The sequence below is a fragment of the Agelaius tricolor genome, unplaced genomic scaffold (genome assembly GCF_023055355.1).
Source record: "Agelaius tricolor isolate 1412-34295 unplaced genomic scaffold, bAgeTri1.0.p SCAF_5, whole genome shotgun sequence".
Classification (NCBI taxonomy): domain Eukaryota; kingdom Metazoa; phylum Chordata; class Aves; order Passeriformes; family Icteridae; genus Agelaius; species Agelaius tricolor.
In genome coordinates this window covers 28,575,737-28,592,125 of record NW_027269265.1, presented here as the reverse complement: position 1 = coordinate 28,592,125, position 16,389 = coordinate 28,575,737, and the positions used below count along the sequence as shown (strand labels likewise).

General features: G+C 35.8%; 1 long non-coding RNA gene across 1 annotated transcript in view; it reads right to left on the bottom strand.

Moving 5' to 3' along the window:
- The window catches only part of LOC139589997 (uncharacterized), a 144,557-nt gene that overhangs the window by 34,173 nt on the left and 93,995 nt on the right, over positions 1–16,389 (bottom strand). Inside the window, exon 2 of the long non-coding RNA XR_011679191.1 lies at positions 6,793–6,863. This is a non-coding gene — a long non-coding RNA (uncharacterized lncRNA). The remainder of the gene's footprint in view (positions 1–6,792; positions 6,864–16,389) is intronic.

The following is a 16,389-nucleotide window of genomic DNA, read 5'->3' as shown; positions in this document are numbered from 1 at the left end:
TGACTCCTTCCCTGGGGAGCCTGTTCCAGTGCCCAGCCACCCTCTGGGGGAAGAACCTTTTTCTAATATCCAACCTAAACCTATTCTGGCACAGGTTCAGGCCATTCCTCAGCTTCTGTCCCGGTGACCCCAGAGCAGAGCTCAGTGCCTGCCCCTCCTTTTCCCCTCACAAGGAAGCTGTAACTGCAGTGAGGTCTCCCTCAGTCTCCTCCAGGCTGAGCAGACCAAGTGACCTCAGCTGCTTCGCTTACAGCTTCCCCTCGAGGCTCTTCACCACCTTCACTGCCCTCCTTTGGACACTATCTAAAAGCTTAATAGCTTTCTTAAACTGATGAAATACTCTCTGCAAGGGTTTATCTCTGTCTCTCATTTACTAGGTTTGTGACTGTACCCTTTGGACAAGTTAAGAAAAGTGGAATCCAATTTAAGATCAAGTATTGAAAATTCCCTGTCACTTAGGAGAGCTCTGCAAAGGGACCTGGAAATGCTGGATCCATAGGCCAAATCCAACAATCTTTTATGCTTTTAACTGTGTATCTTGACTGCAAAATAGAGATCATTACAATGACAAATTATCTGGATACATGACACTATTCTTTCAACCTGTTTTAAACTGTAACTCTTCCCTACACATAAATGTAGCTGTTGCAAGAGGATCTTTTTTGACTGGAAAAACAATGCTTCAAAAAATTGCTTCAGTAATGTCTCAGTTATTCCAGCCAGTAGTCACCGTATAGAAATAACATCTTCCATTCAAAATATTGATGTAAGTTGTACTTGACATATTGGCAAACTACTGGAATAGGGCCTTAAAGGTGCCATGAAAATGTTGAGATTTTGGCCAGGTCTTCCTTGTTCTAGTGCAGAAAATCAAGGAAAGGTTTAACAATGAAGACTACTGTGTTGTAACTATGACTTTATGCTTTGGTTTTAAAAGAAGATAATTTTTTTCATTAAGAGATAAGAAACCAAAACTCACAAAATATAACATTTTACCTCTTTTGATAATCCCTCCATTGTTACCCAAACAAGTGGGAAGAAAAAAGAAAGAATCAAAGTCTCTTAAGAAAAATAAATATATAGCTATTTTGCTAATTAGAAATGTGTAAATAAGACAATCGCTATTTTAGTGAATTCAATCTTTAAACTTTACACATTGGCAGTCTTATTTTTTTTGATGAATTTTAATTGAAGCTATTCACATTTCAATACCTTCAAAATATTTCCCTAATAGTTTGGTTTTTTTCCTTTCATAAAGCCTTTTTGTTGAATATTTCCTCTCAAAAAAAAAAAAAAGTTAAGCAAACAGAAAAAGTAAACAGAGAATGAAATAAAATATTTCATCTCAGGCTGGTCAGCATGCTTCTGATTTTTTGTTTGTATCACTAAAATAAATATTTGAGTATTTAAAATGGTTTTCAAGTTTACCTGAGAAGATCTTTTCCAAGTTTTCCATTAAATGAAAAGTTTTTTGGTTTAAGGTTTTGGAATTTCTGTCCATGTGTGTACCACATGAAAATTATGCCTATGCCACTGTAAAGAATATAAGAGGATTTGTATACATATTATTTAATTACCCCATGGAAACAGCCTCTCAGATTTGAAGAGTTCTCTCATGACAAAGGACCACTGCACAAAAAGAAAGATGACACTGAAATTTGAAAAACTTATCAAGAAATTTCTTCAAAATCTGTATACATATTATCACATAGCAATTCTTTATTTGGCTCATTTACTTTTGAGAATATCTCAAGCCTTCAATACAAGGATGAAATGAATTACCATTGTGTGAATCATCCTATAAGTTAATGACACTGTACCATTTAATAACAGGGAAATAAAATTTCCTCAGAATTATCTCTTTACTTTCCTTTTGCAGCCAGCTTCAGCCTTTGTAAAGCTTTCCTGTACTCTCTCAGTATTACTAGGAAGCCAAATGATTACTGAACTTCCTTTGTAAATAGGATGTCATCAGAGAAAGATTATATCGTACCCAATATCTTCATGGCAGGAGAACTAGTTTTCAATTTTGTTTCCAAAATATTTGTTACAAAACTCATTTTAGAAGAATGACTTCAATATTTTGAAATTATCTCTGAAAATATTTTTCAATTCACTTCTAATTTTCAACTAACTTTTACACTATGTGATTTTTATAGTTGAATTTGTAATGTGAATACAAATGAAAATATTAAAGAAAAGTAAATAAAAATAATAGTCTTTTTTTTTTCTTTTTCCTGAAACACTGGGTAAAAGGAGCTCTTTAGTAACTTTTTTAAGTGCTAAAATGGTCATAAAGGTAAGAGGACTTCTGCCTTCCAGGAACCATATCTTCCTTTATTCTGTTGCTCATTAACTCTATTACCACAAAATCATATTGGAGTTTTGAAATTACTCTGAAACACCACTTTTAATACTAGTCATGGTTTATTTAGTCCTGAAAGAAGGAGTATTAATGTTCCATCACATAAATATTGCATTTTATTTTGATACCAAAAAAAAATTCACAAGACTTTTAGACTCCAAGTAACCTTGGAGCTTCATATTCATGATTCTATTACATTAAAACATCTCCTATTCTACCATTTTTGTATGTCTTTTAACAATAAATTTATGCAAGCCATTTAAAAATGTAAAATTTTCAGTCTTTTCTTGTAGCTTCAACCTATTGTTTACATTGAGTTGCATCTCCCTTTTTGTACCTCTCCTGGTTTTGGAAAACAGAACTAATTCGAATTACACAGAAATCTATCATACTTGCATTTACTGTAAATCTGTATCAGAGCAACCAGCATTGTTTACATAGGAATAAAGTGCAATACAGTAAAAGATTACAGAAATGAAATGTATACAAATAAACCACAAATAAACTAAATGTTATCCTAAAGTATAATGAACTATTGATTAATAATGCATTAGAAGTTAACACTGAAATCAAATTAGTCATCTCAGGAAGTTTGCATGCAATTTTTTTTCCTTGTCACTGATGTTGTGGTAATAGTTTTTTAAGCAAGTGTGTTTCTATGATGAGTTAATTTAGTATTCAGCATAATAGCACTGATAATAATGAGCTCAATTTGGCTTCCATTATATAAGCATTAGATAATGGATACCTATATTAAAGTGTTGCTGTTATGGTAGTGCTTTTTCTCTTCATTTTGTACACAGTGCTAAATCTTTTAAGGAAAGCTTTTATGCAAATTGTTGATGTTTTTATCTTTGAATCATGACTAATTTTATGGACTCTGGAATCCCATTATTGTCGAAGTTGCTTTTGATATGAGACTCTCAGTAATTTGACTTGCCAAGAGTTTTATTATCATTAGTTATATCCTAGCTTTTTGCTTTCATCTTTTCTCCCTTTGTCAGCTTTTTACATACTGTGACTTGTAGTATCATCTAACAAAAGTATACAAACACACTTCTGGCTCTGCTAATTTTAACACTGTTTAAGTGCCACAGCCCAATTCATTGGCTTGCCCTTCAGTGAATGACTTGTTTGGCTTTCTGGGTGCTACAATTTCCCCTGACAACTGCTGATGCAGTGATCCTGTGTTTTTAGTGGAGAAGATATTTATATTAAAGATTAAGAGATTTAAGTATAAGGAAAGCAGAGGTTGGAGTCTTACTTTATTTAAGGATCATCATACTCCATAATTATTCAGAGTAGCTGCTGTGGAAGTTTATTCACAGTTATTTAACTATGAAGTCATTTTAAGACATTGAAAATGTAGAGTATTATTAGATCACTTTTGTTTCTTACTGCGTGCAAGTGTCATAGGAAAAATAGTAGTAATAGTTCTAGATGGCTCAGCTTTTTGTATGCATTCTGATTAAGTTTTCTGCCTCTACACTGCTGGGTAGGTAGTTGTTCCTAAGGCAGGTCAAAACACTGACTGCTTTCTGACCTGCGTCTGTCCACTCGGCCGTTACCCTAAGGCTGTAGATATACCTTGGCCAACAAATCAAAACTCAACAAGATGATAGTATTCCTCTTTAGAATCCTCTATAGAAGACCTCATATCTTATTTCCCTAGCTAGATGGGAATGGTTTCCTGGTGCTTAACATTAAGCTGTTGAGCTACTGTCCTAAGAAAAAGACGAACTCATCTTTTCTATGCTTCCTTCTCCTGAAGTATGCAACCCTGTTCTAAAAGGGAACTACTGATAAAACTAAAAGTAAAGAGCCTAAACGCAACAGAACAGACCTCAAAAGAGTCAGATGAAGGAAACTGGTGGGCATGTTTTCAATGGGGAAATATAAATACCTGTCTCGAGCTTACCTTTCAGGATTATTGTTCTGTTTAATTAGGTTTTGGTCTCATTCATTCTTTGGTGTATATTTTGAAATGTATTAGATTCATCAGATTGCTTTCTCCTTAGCTGAACATGAAAGCAATTTACAGCTCTCAAGAAACTTCATATGATAACTTTTTTAATTTTCCAACTGCACATATAAAAATTGAATTGATGAAAGTGCATTCCAGCATAAATAGTATTCTAGGTTCATTCTTTAATTACTTTTTAATGGAGAACTTCACCAATTTGATCTGAAATCACCTTGCCATAATGGCTTCATCTTCTTAAGCAGCCTACTTGATGTTTCAATTTAATCTTCCTATCTTGTGAGAAAAGTTAAGATTCAACTGAGGAAAGAGGAGAAGAGCTTATCAGTGTTAGAGTGGTCCCTAATAACAGATAACAGGCTCTGGAAGTTTAAGACTAAGGGAAACTCAGAGATTAGAGGATGCCTAGATCACATATGATGAGATAAATAGTTCATCTGAGTTCTGCACAAGGGAGCATGTTTAGGGATTGATACTAATTTCAGGGAGAGACTGTAAATAACTCTTGAAAAAGAGAGATGAAATATCTTCTCTCTCACACACAATTTTGGAAAAAACTGATTAAACTAGAAGCCTCTGAAAATCATGATTTTTTTCCTTTTGGTCTGGAATGGCAGCACAGATTAATAAGAAGGAAGACTAAAGTACCTGTCCCTTGCTGACACTTGCCTGCCACACTGACTCTGTGACTCCTCATGTGCAATTTCCCTAACTGATCTCCACTGAAGCCTTGAACTCTCATCTGTGCACATCTTAAGGTCTAAATAGCAACTGATTATCCACCCAACCTGAAGGAGAACAGGATTGTTTTCACACCCTTTCTAGACGAAATTCAAGGGAAATGGAAACTTTTAAATCTTTTTGGCTTCTCATAAAATCCTTTTTCAGGTCAGTAGTCTTTGAATAAGGGAAACAGTTAAGGTTTATTGACAGGACTTTCTTTCCTTGAAATACATTAGAGACTGCTAAATCCATAAGAATGTTAGAAGTGACTCCTCCTCTTCACTAGATAATATTGGAATATTTCCCTGATTTAGTGTTAATACTAAATACCAAAGTATCATAGGTTGTTTTTATTTCGAACTGCAGAAGAACACTTTGAAGTTATATAGAAACACAGACTCAGGTCCAGGAATCATCAAATCAAGCTTCCTCCTTGGCTGATAATTTGACCATTTCTAGGGACTTCTAAGGTGTTTAGACCTCACAGTATGTTTTAAAATATTCTGACATTTTACGTAAACAAGGTTCTTAAATTTTGCCTTAGAACAATGTTAAAGTCTCTGAGATCAAATAAAATTTAATTACTTGGAGTGCACTTCTTTTTCTTTTTTTAAAAAAGTAACTTGCCTTCCAAAATTAAAAAAAAAATCTTAGGTATTATATCTGCATTTTTAATAAAGCCCTACACTAAATCATAAATATAATTTATTTAAGAGTAACACTTTATCAAGAATCAGTAATTAAATACTTCTGTCCTAGTATATATTGTTGAATCGCAGAATCACTGCATACACTGAGTTGGATAGGACCTGCAAGGACCATCAAGTCCAACTCCCAGCTCTGCACAGGCCACCCCAAGAGATTTTTCCAAACATTTCTTGAACTCTGTCAGGCTGTTGCTGTGACCACTTCCCTGGGGAGCCTGCTCAAGTGAAGAACTTTTTTGTAATATCTGACCTAAAGCTCCCCTGGAACAGCTTTAGGCCACTCCCTTGGGTCCTCTCACTGGTCACCACAGAGAAGAGATCAGCATCTGTCTCTAGAGGATAATCCAGATTTTGTGTATGAGTCATATCATTATTTCATGTCCAGCATGCAAGAGCATATCTAGTACGTGATAAAGTATTTATTTCAGTATTTTGCCATACTTGCCTATCATATTACAGAGCAATAATCAGGGCTGCAATTTCCCAGTGCCTCTAAGAGAAATCATGTCATTGACCTCAACCCAAAGTCTCTCTTGTATGAGGGAGGGAGTCCCATATGTTTAAGTACAGTGTGAACAAAGTTTTTTATTTATTTGTTATTTTGTGGTTTTAGGCAGATGTGTGTGAGTGTTTGTGGCTTGGGTTTGTTTTTTGGGTTTTTTTAAAGGGTCCATTTCAAGAAATATTTTCTACTTTTGAAGATTTAATGAGAAGGTGTTTCAGAGACATGACTAGGGTTTGGGTAGTGGTGACATTAGTCTTGCATCTTGTAGTTAATTTATGGACAGGGAGTACTAGCTTGAAGGCTCCAGAAATAGATCAATATTATGCTAAAAATGAAACCTTCAGTAATGAACACCAAACTGAAAACCCAGTCCCAGAGATGGAAACCAGGACCAAATTGTATACCGATTTAGGAACTTAAAAGCACATTGATGCAGGATGTATTTATAAAAAATAGAAACTTAGTCTGTTACAGAAGGGCTAAAAATTTTCTGTACTTTTTTATTACTTACAGTAGATGATAACTTTCCACACATGCAGCTATGGCAGCAGCTTTGAAGTCACAGTACAGCAACAGGGTTTCCTAGGATCAAACAGCATAGTGAATGATGCAGTGGTGGTGGGAGTTCAAGTTATCACAGTGGTGGCTCAAGTAATACTGACAGGAGTGACAGCTGTACTGGGAACCTCTTCAGATTCATTCCACCCCCACCCTCCACAAAAAATCATGTCAGGATGCTCGAGCCAAGCTACTTACAACTGCTTGCTTTTTAACTGTAGTTTGCAGAGCTTGTGAAACAGACCACCCTGTGTCCCCTCACATCTGTCAGTGCCAGCTGCAAAGCAGTGGTTTTTGCATATATGGAGTTTAGGGCTCAGGATACATTAAGGTGGTCTGCAAGTCCCTTGGCAATTGGAATTTTTCTGACCTGCTAAATCATGACTCTTCTTCATGTAAACACTTGTTTGGAGAGAAAGTTTCTTGAACATAATCTAGTTCTCATCATTAACTTCAAAGCACACTGAACAAACTGTTTCCCTGCTGCTTGGTGGAATGCAGAACTAAAACTACAGTGTAAACAAACTCACTGACAGACGGTGTCAGTTCAGCTCAGCCTTTACTAGATATGTGGGTATGAGTCAGTGCAAGGAAACATCCTACCATTCCCACCTCCCCTCTTTCTAGGCAGGGTGAAAATTCCAAGTCTAATTCATTCTTTCACAATAACATTTTAATGTATTGGAGTTTGGTTTTCCCTTTTGTCCTTACCATCTTTTACAGTCTGAAGCATATAGTATAACATTTCTCTAAAAACACACAGATTTTGTGGTTAACTTTTCAGTAGATCAGAAAAGTTGCACTATAAATATCGTGCAGGAGTGCCTTTCAGATGATTCTCTCTATAGATCAGTGTTGTGGAACTAGATTCTTTAAATATTGAGGAAATTCAGAGCTTGACACTATGAACAGTATATCAAATTCAGTTATCTAACAGAAGATATCAAACACAATCCCATTTCCTAAGGTGAATCAAAATAATTTTCAATTATACCATCAGAATTTACAGGTTTTTGAAAACACCTAGCTTATACGTAGTAAGAACAAATTTATGTTCTGGAAAGATAATAAGATAATGATAAACCAGTCTTATCATTCCAATTAACAATCAGCTCTAGCATTCTCTGCCACTGTGCACTACTTCACATGACAAGATTAAGAGTACTGGGGAACTTACATTCATGAGCTCCTCACTACTGAAGGCAGTCTGGCAGGTCTAGCTACATGTTTTGTTTTGGCACAAGCCAGCTTTGAGTTTCTCTTTTACTATTACTTTCCTCCCCTATTTTTGTTTTTACAAAATCTGTTAGCCCTTTTTTCAAGTCATTTGCTGGTATGATAGCTTTAGTGAGCTATCAAAAGCTGCTTCTATCTGCTATGGCAGATGCCTAGAGCTATGGTGTGAAATCAAAGGAAATAAACTCTGTTGACATGATTTGTAGATTATACTCTGTACATCATAGTAAGTTTCAAAGGTTGTCTTTGCAAAGCTCCAAAAGAAATTTCTTTTATTCAGTAGTTATCTAAAACTCCTTATATTAGGGAAAAAACCCCAAGAGTAGCTGAAATTATGTGCAAATGATTATGAAATTCAAAGTAGATTCTCAGATGGTGTAACATGTTGCAACTTCCTCGTGTAGTTATGGCAGTTTATGCTAGATAAGAATCTATTCCCTAATGATTACACCAAGGCACATAATATTAAGACCAAAAGAAGGTATTCACTTCTGCTACTGAAAGTAGTCATACTTCATTACTTTTATATGGGCTTGATGTTGTCAGCTTTGTCATTTTAATTGAAAATAAGTTTGATCCATATTTTCTTAAGAAGTATTATGAATGATTTCTTCAATTTAGGTATATGAGTTTGATGTATTGTCTATTTTACCACGCACTGAATCCCTTTGCTACTTAAAAATCTCAGATTCCCTGTGCTTACTGACTGTTCTAAAGAAGGAAATTAATGAAACAAACACACTAATCTTCATTAAGAGATAAGCTGGTGTGATCAGTGACATACTAACTAGAAAATATTTTATTTCCTTGGACAAGAAAATAAAAAGCTATTGAGTTTTTTATTTAATTTGTTCCAGAAATAAGGAAATGTAGGAAAAGAGAATTTTTGAGGAGGAAGTCTCACAGTCTGTCCTGCAATGAGAAGAGCTTGTGAATTGCGGAAAGAAGAATTCAGATAAATCAGATCATGAATTTCTGAATAAAATCTAGTTAGAAGACAGTACCTTTCATATAATCATAAAATTCTATTTCATTTGACCTAGAAATAGGATGCTGTAAAGAAAAGAAATCCTTGAGTAGGCAGTTTCAGATTCAACTGCACTTCTATGAGACTAACTCAAACTGCAATAAAAATATCTTATTTTAAATCAGAAAATGAAATGGAAGGTCTCATATTTTCACAAACAGGTTTCTATTTTAAAAGGAAATAAAATATAATTTCTGATTGTTTATCCCAAATAGATTTTCCCATCAAATGGTATCAAATACTTATTTTCTTGCCTTAGTCTTATTGTTCTTTGTTGTGCTTCTTATTTCCTGGATTTTGACATATCCAGATCAAGACACAGGTCACTTCTAAACCTGTAAACATGCTGAATTGTTTATGACTTCATGAGAAGCTTTGCCTAGAGACAGGGGAAGAATCTAGGATGCCTGTGTCACAGGAGGGCATTCCTACAAAAATAATTATCCTTCTTTTCTGGTGAGGTGGTAGCACAGATAGCTCAAAGCTTTTAAGTATGGTAAGCAAAATTGAATTTTATCACCCTAAGGATAATGACAAAATTAATTCAGTCTTGTAGAAGAGCCAGAAGTATTCCTTGAGGTACCATTTCTCTTCCTGGCTCAAAACACTGAAAGTGAACACATTCCTGATTCTGATAATAGATAGTCACAGCCTGGTTTCCTGAGCACCCTTACTAGTCAGCTCTCTCTGACTCCCATCAATGTTGTGTATGTGACCTTCAGAAAAAAACCCCCAGAATTATTGGGAAAAAAGTATGATGATGAAAAACAATTCTTGTCTCTTCCTTTGCCACACACAGTCATGCAGTGTTACAAACATCCATTTTAGGGAGGACTGCAGTCACCTTGCATCCCTTACAGCCATCTGGGCTAAAATGGTGTCTTTGGGCTCCATGATGAAGAGCCACAAACAGAGACTGTGGAGCACTACTCACACATTTCTGAAAGTAGGTGCTTCACTTTTATTTGATTAATAGCTTCCTATCTAGAATAACGTTCCCTGAGTTATGGCACTTGACTACAGCAAGTATAAATACAAAAAATCTTGAATTCCTTTCATTTTTCATGAGGTAAACTGTATGAATACAGTTACAAAGCTGTGAAACCACTCAGCCACACGTAAGAAAATTGCACACAAATGCAGAGTTTGGATTTTTTTTTCCTAGAAGTTCACAAACACAATAGAAATATTTTGTTCTTATAATTAATAAAAAAAAATGAATATTCCCTGAAAAGCCAGGGCATATCTCCATAGTTGATGTGGCAGTTGTGTTGTTGAGACTCTTGATTATCCTTTGAGGGGAAGAAAATGGGAGGAGATTAAAAGCTATTTTATTCTGCTAGTGCTTTTTTGTGCTGTAAATTTCTACTGCATTTTTCGCCAGAAATTGATTTTGTCATGGGAAAATATGCCTCTCTTGATCACTGATTCAAATAACTTGATGTACTTCACTAAGTTGGTGCTCAGAAAAAGTAAGAATCACTTTTAAAAATACTTCATTAGCTTTTCCATGCAGCTCAATAAAAAAACATGGGTGTCAGTATCAGTGCTCTAGCACAGCAACCACACTCATATGAGGCAAAAGTGGTACAGCTATGATTCGCTAAACACTTAAAAGTTACTTCAAACCTAGTGTGGAATATTACTTTTTCTGAGTGATAATGTCCACTGCACTAAATAACTAAGTTTGATGAATTATCTCATTTAGAAATGACAATTCTGTTTTGTAATGCATTTCCCCTCATTTTACTGCTTCTCTTTATAAGTCACCTTGGCTAATGTCGTCCAAAGACTGCTTGCCCTTTGAACTCAGTTTTGGGATTTGGTAACATTTGAACAATTGAAGACTCAGACAGGGCATGATTTTTAGCATGATGCATTGTACTGCAGTACAAACTGAAGTTGATCAGGTCAGAACACCTGCAAAACACGTTCCAGAACACAGGAGAAAGTATCTAGACTTGGTCTTTATCCTGCTGTTTCCTATCACCTGACCAAAGATGTGTCTGATACATTCGTACCACTTGTTTTCAAGTGTGAGGGACAGAAGCAATCCTATTGGTTGGACCAGAGAGAGTTGCACCAAAGTTATAAGAAATCTGTTACTTCAAAAGTCATATTACAAATGTTTAGAGGTTTTTCTCTGAAGTTTTGACATAAATCAGTTTCTTATTGAGTTCAGATGATTTTGCGTGCCAACAGCATTCAGTGATATACTCTGCCATTTGTGTGATTAGATTAGATTGTTAAGAGACCTATTTGTTTTAAAATAACCTATCCTACCTATGATTTACTCTGGACTTGGCCTACCCATCTTCTGTTTGAGTCCACCTTTTTTCAGGCAACTTTTTCACTCTTGCTGTGAGCTTTCATTTTATAATGACTACAAATTTATTTCAATTGAAATACCTCTGAAGTATCTACAAAAAATTTTAAAAATGCTTTTATAACATTCAAGACTTTTTATTTCCTATTTTAAAATTTTTCAGTGATTGGGAGAAAAAAATATCCATGTCTGGGCTTTTGAGTTCAGCATGTCTTTCATCCCAAAACTCAGACCATCAGTAAAAAAATAACAGAACCTTCGACTACAAGACAAAATAGAACATCAAATAGAATGATGCTCTCATGTAACAGAGTTTTGTCATGTTTTTTCACGTGTTCACAAACCACTGTGGGATAAAGACAGATTAAAGCCATAACATTGTATTTTATTCAAATATGGTTGAGAATAATGTGACATTTTAGCTAACTAGTCTTGTTTTCAGGGGGTAACAAACATAGTAATGTTCCCTACTGTCAGTCAGGCTTCTAATATCTTTTGCTTCTTTATGGCATATGACAGGAAACTGAGCACCATTTGTGTGTCTTCTGAGCAGCTTAAATTAATGTTAGCATGAAAAGATACAGGGACAAAACAAATACCAGTTCTTTTTCTTAGCTCAGGTACTTTGCTAGAAGCTATGTTAGCTTCACTCCTTCACAAGCCCCATCTGGGAACACTGTAGCAGGAGATGCTTTCCTACACTCAGGTGGTAGGTTTAGATTTTGCACTTTTATTTATTTAATCTGAACTAAACTGCTCTCGGTGAAAAATTAATTGGACTTAGGAGGAAGAAAATGAGTTTACTATTTAAATTGATTGCATTCTTTTCAAAATAATTTTGCTGGAATTCTCCTCATTGTCAGAACAGCAAGGTTTGTGAAGCTATGTCTGTTTTAGAACAACGTCTCTAAGCTTTGTTATGGACTCAGTCAAAACACAAATCCAAAAAAAACCCAAGAAAAAACACTGGTGTGTTCCAGCTTAAATTATATCTTTTGGTTCTGAAAGCATTATTCCAAAAATTGTTGTTCTTTCCAGCACGGAGAAAAATCTTTTAGGAACCTTGCTGTTTCATTTTAGAGCAGGATTTGAGTTCCTTTGGTCAACCTCTATACTGCTCTTTGGGCTTGTGAAACTACTGGATAATCTCAGATGTGCAAAGTTCTTCAGGGTCTCCCACCATGTACCTGTGGCCAATGAAATTTTGACAGTGGAGTTTCACAGGACATTATGAAAGAAATCACCCAGAAGCTAAGCACACAAAGTGAAGATGAAAGCTTGAATGTGTCATTTTACTGTAGGTCTTTCAGCCTCAAGTGCATTTGCTTAATAGTTCTGCTGGTGTTTCAAGTTTGAAGGAATAAAGTGCTTAGCAATTGTGAAACTGAAGAGTCAGTGAAGTCTGAACTTATTTCATTCCCTTTTGAGATTAATTTCATAAGCCTATCTTTTGCTGTGGTGAGCTACATCAGCCTGTGGCTCTCATTAATTTCGGGATTATTTTGTCAAAAGTATTGCACAACAATAAAGAGACATAAGATGTGGGCAGCTGAACAATACATTGAAAATTTGGCCTCGGAATTCCCAGGAGTTTTCAAAAACTATTAGGCCTAGTAGATAATGAAAACAATAAAGAGGAATAATATCTGTGAGGGCTTAAGTAAAAGAGAGATACAGTTAAGCTCTCAGCTGCCTCTCTGATCACACAAGCAAAATGTAGGAAGCCCAGCTCTTGATAAAGTGGAAGGTATGATTACTTGGTAATAAGCCATATTTGACACCCTCTTCTCCAATTTCCTTGTATTTCTTTTTTTTTTTCTTTTTTTCTTTTTTTTTTTTTTTTGAGGCCAGTGTAGGAGCTATACTGCTTAAATTGTGTACTGTGTGCCTGCCATTGCCTGAAAATTTATGTAGCTGTTGCTATGGCTGCAGCTTCATCCACTGCATATTCTCAGTTCTCTAAAGCTAAAATGCCCAGTGGAGTACAAATTTCCACTGCAATGGTGCACAAGAAACAGCATAAAATATTCTGGTCTTTGATCCAACTTACATTTCCATGTGTAGAATGTCGTATGTATTTTGAAAAACTGAGAATTGTCAGTCACCAAAAAGCCATTTCCTTTTCTGCTAATGCTAGGGTAATTTGCTACTGTCTCCTTTCTCTTTGGTGATTGCAGAGGGCAATATGGGTTTATAGAGCCTGAACTGTTTCAGCAATCTTGGTATGGGCTTGTTTCATTTGCATTTGCTTTATAGAGCCCTCGGTTTTTCACAGTTTAAGCACAATTGTTGAAAGTTTTCTTTCAGTACTGCTAAGAGGTAAGTGCCAGGATTTAGCATGTATAACATTGTCTGAGGCATTTGTTCAGCTGTCTGTTGAATCCCCTGAAACTAATGCTCAGTCTCTATTAAAGTCTCAGTCCCTGGAAAGCAGAGCCCATTCTCTCCTATAATTAATCTTGCAGGTACTGCCTTGACATTATTGGTTCACCAGCAGAGCAGAACTGCCCCAGCCATCAATAATAATTCAGCGCATTAGGACAAGACCTGTGTACACAGCCCACAGATGTAGCCGAGCCGTGTGCAGGCTCCAGCACGCCTTGCTGACAGGGAAAAGAAGGAAAAAAATCTCTGCAGTCAAAAGTGTTTTGGTTGCTGGATAATTTTGCAATACAAAGGTCATGGTGTTACTCATGCTTTGGCTTTATGTTTTTTCTTCAAATGTTGGTACAGTTTGGCACAATGCTTGTGATTGTCTGTTTACTGAATCTTTATACTAAAGCTGTTACAAATTGGCTTTCACAGATGGTGGGAGCTTCTCAGATCAGGAGAGGCAGGGAATTTATTACTCAATATTTCTGTATTACTGACTGGGACGTGAGAAGCATAAGCAATCTGTTCTACTGCAGGGTTTGAGTTCTCCCTCCTCCTTCTCCCACCCCAAAAATTATGGCTAGCTGGAGAAGGATTTTTTTTCCTCATTTTGTGTAGATAGCAGCTGTGCAATTTCAAGCAGAATGTTTGCTTTGATCTTCCTTTCTTTAATTGAAATCCACAATTATGAGATTTGTTTCTTTTATGTTTGCTAGTTTATTGGTTTAATCTACAAAATGTGCTGTCTTGCTGTCTTACACAGTTAAAGGCAACAACACAGTTGGGATTTAAATGGCAAACTTGGAGGGGGGTTGCAGTCTCTCAGGTATTGGGGGATAAAACTTCTTTCATCTGAATTCAGATCATTATACATATAGGGTAGCAACAAGAACCCAAACAATATGTCAACTAATTGTAAAGAATATCCCTAGGTAGCCACTTAATGCAAACGAACCACATGAAAGGAAATTTAATATGGAGGCAAAAAATCCTGCTCTGATAGCTTATTTGGAGATTTCCTTTATTTAGGAGCCTTTGTTTTCACTATAGAATACTTTCCTGGACTCTCCAGTACCAAATCCTACCTACCTGAGTTTAGCAGAACAACAGTCAGCGTATTTACAGTTTGAGGGAGGCATTGCCAAACTGTCAGATTCAGAAGATCTGGCAAAGCATCTACAAACCAAATGAACTGAGAGAACACTGCAAACAAATTCACAAAGGAATTGAAATACCTTGTTAGGTATAATTGGGGTGAAAGAACATTAATACTTGGTCCACCTATGGATTTTTAATTGTTTTTTAGGTAGAAAATATCAGAAAACTCTTACAAAAAATGTGAGGAAGATAAAATTCCTTTCCCCTGGTGTCTTTGCCAAGAACCATTTCCCAACAATAGTTTTGGCCAGAAACACAATCAGTACATAAATTTTGAAAAATACTTTGTACATTTTTGAAATAATTTCCTTCTCTTGTGAGACAGAGTCAGAATGAGATGGTTCTAGCTCTGTGATTACCATATAGCATGGACTGCATATCAGACTACCCATCAGTATTCCACGCTGTTTCTCCAATTAAGGAAAAAAAACCCAAAAACCTTCTGTGAAATCAAGCTCAATTGCATCTCTTTTGTTAGATTGCTAAAAACAGTTGAGAATTTGTTCTCAAACATATGAAGAAACCAAAATAAAGTCATTAATGAAATTGTATTACAAATTACGGATCCATTCTAGAGTGTTCCTAGTTTATATCATCTAATAAGCTTTCACTTAAAAGAAACTTTTTGCTCATATATAGAGATATTTTTTGGTGATATTCTCAAATGGGAAATCTTATATAATTAATGTTGAGCAGAGCTACATCAAACATGAATCTGACTGATACCCTGTCCTAAGGCTTAGTATAGTCCTCATTTAATTCAATAAAAAAGGACTCAAAGCAACTGGAAATACAGAAATCTGAGATGTCAGGAGGCTAAATCATGTGAACATAGCCACACTATTGGCTTGCAGTTCTAATGCATGGGATCACCAAGTTCTTTTTCAGTTATAAGTCCATAATGCCTTACAAGAATCACTAATAATAATGAAGACATGTCTCCTCTTGCTAAGATGAATAAATAAATAAATGATCCCATGTAGGTTTGTTAGCAGTGGTGATGATGGTTTGGAGAGTGAGTGCAATGAATTTTTTAATGCAGCCTGGAGCCCCACACCACAGTACTGCCATTGCTAAGAGCAGCCTGCAAGCTTTGCATTGAGTTTGCAAGGCCTGAGTTCTGAGGTGTACTATTTCTGAGCTGATGTTTACCTGCCTCTTGCTTTCAATGTGCTTTCAATGGGTCTGCTTTATCTGCAACAAGCATTTTTATTCTGTTCTTCTTTTTCTTAACTTGCCACAGTACAACCACAGTTTCATAACACAGAGTAGTAACTAGTAGCTCGAGAAATAAAAGGCTTGTGAGTTTAATGGCTATGGAGCTCTTGTAGTTCTGTGCACACAGGGCAAACTGTAACATTTGTGACACTGAGAAGAATAAGATGATAGGACTCCTAAGGACTAAAGAAGGATCAGGACTGACACAATGT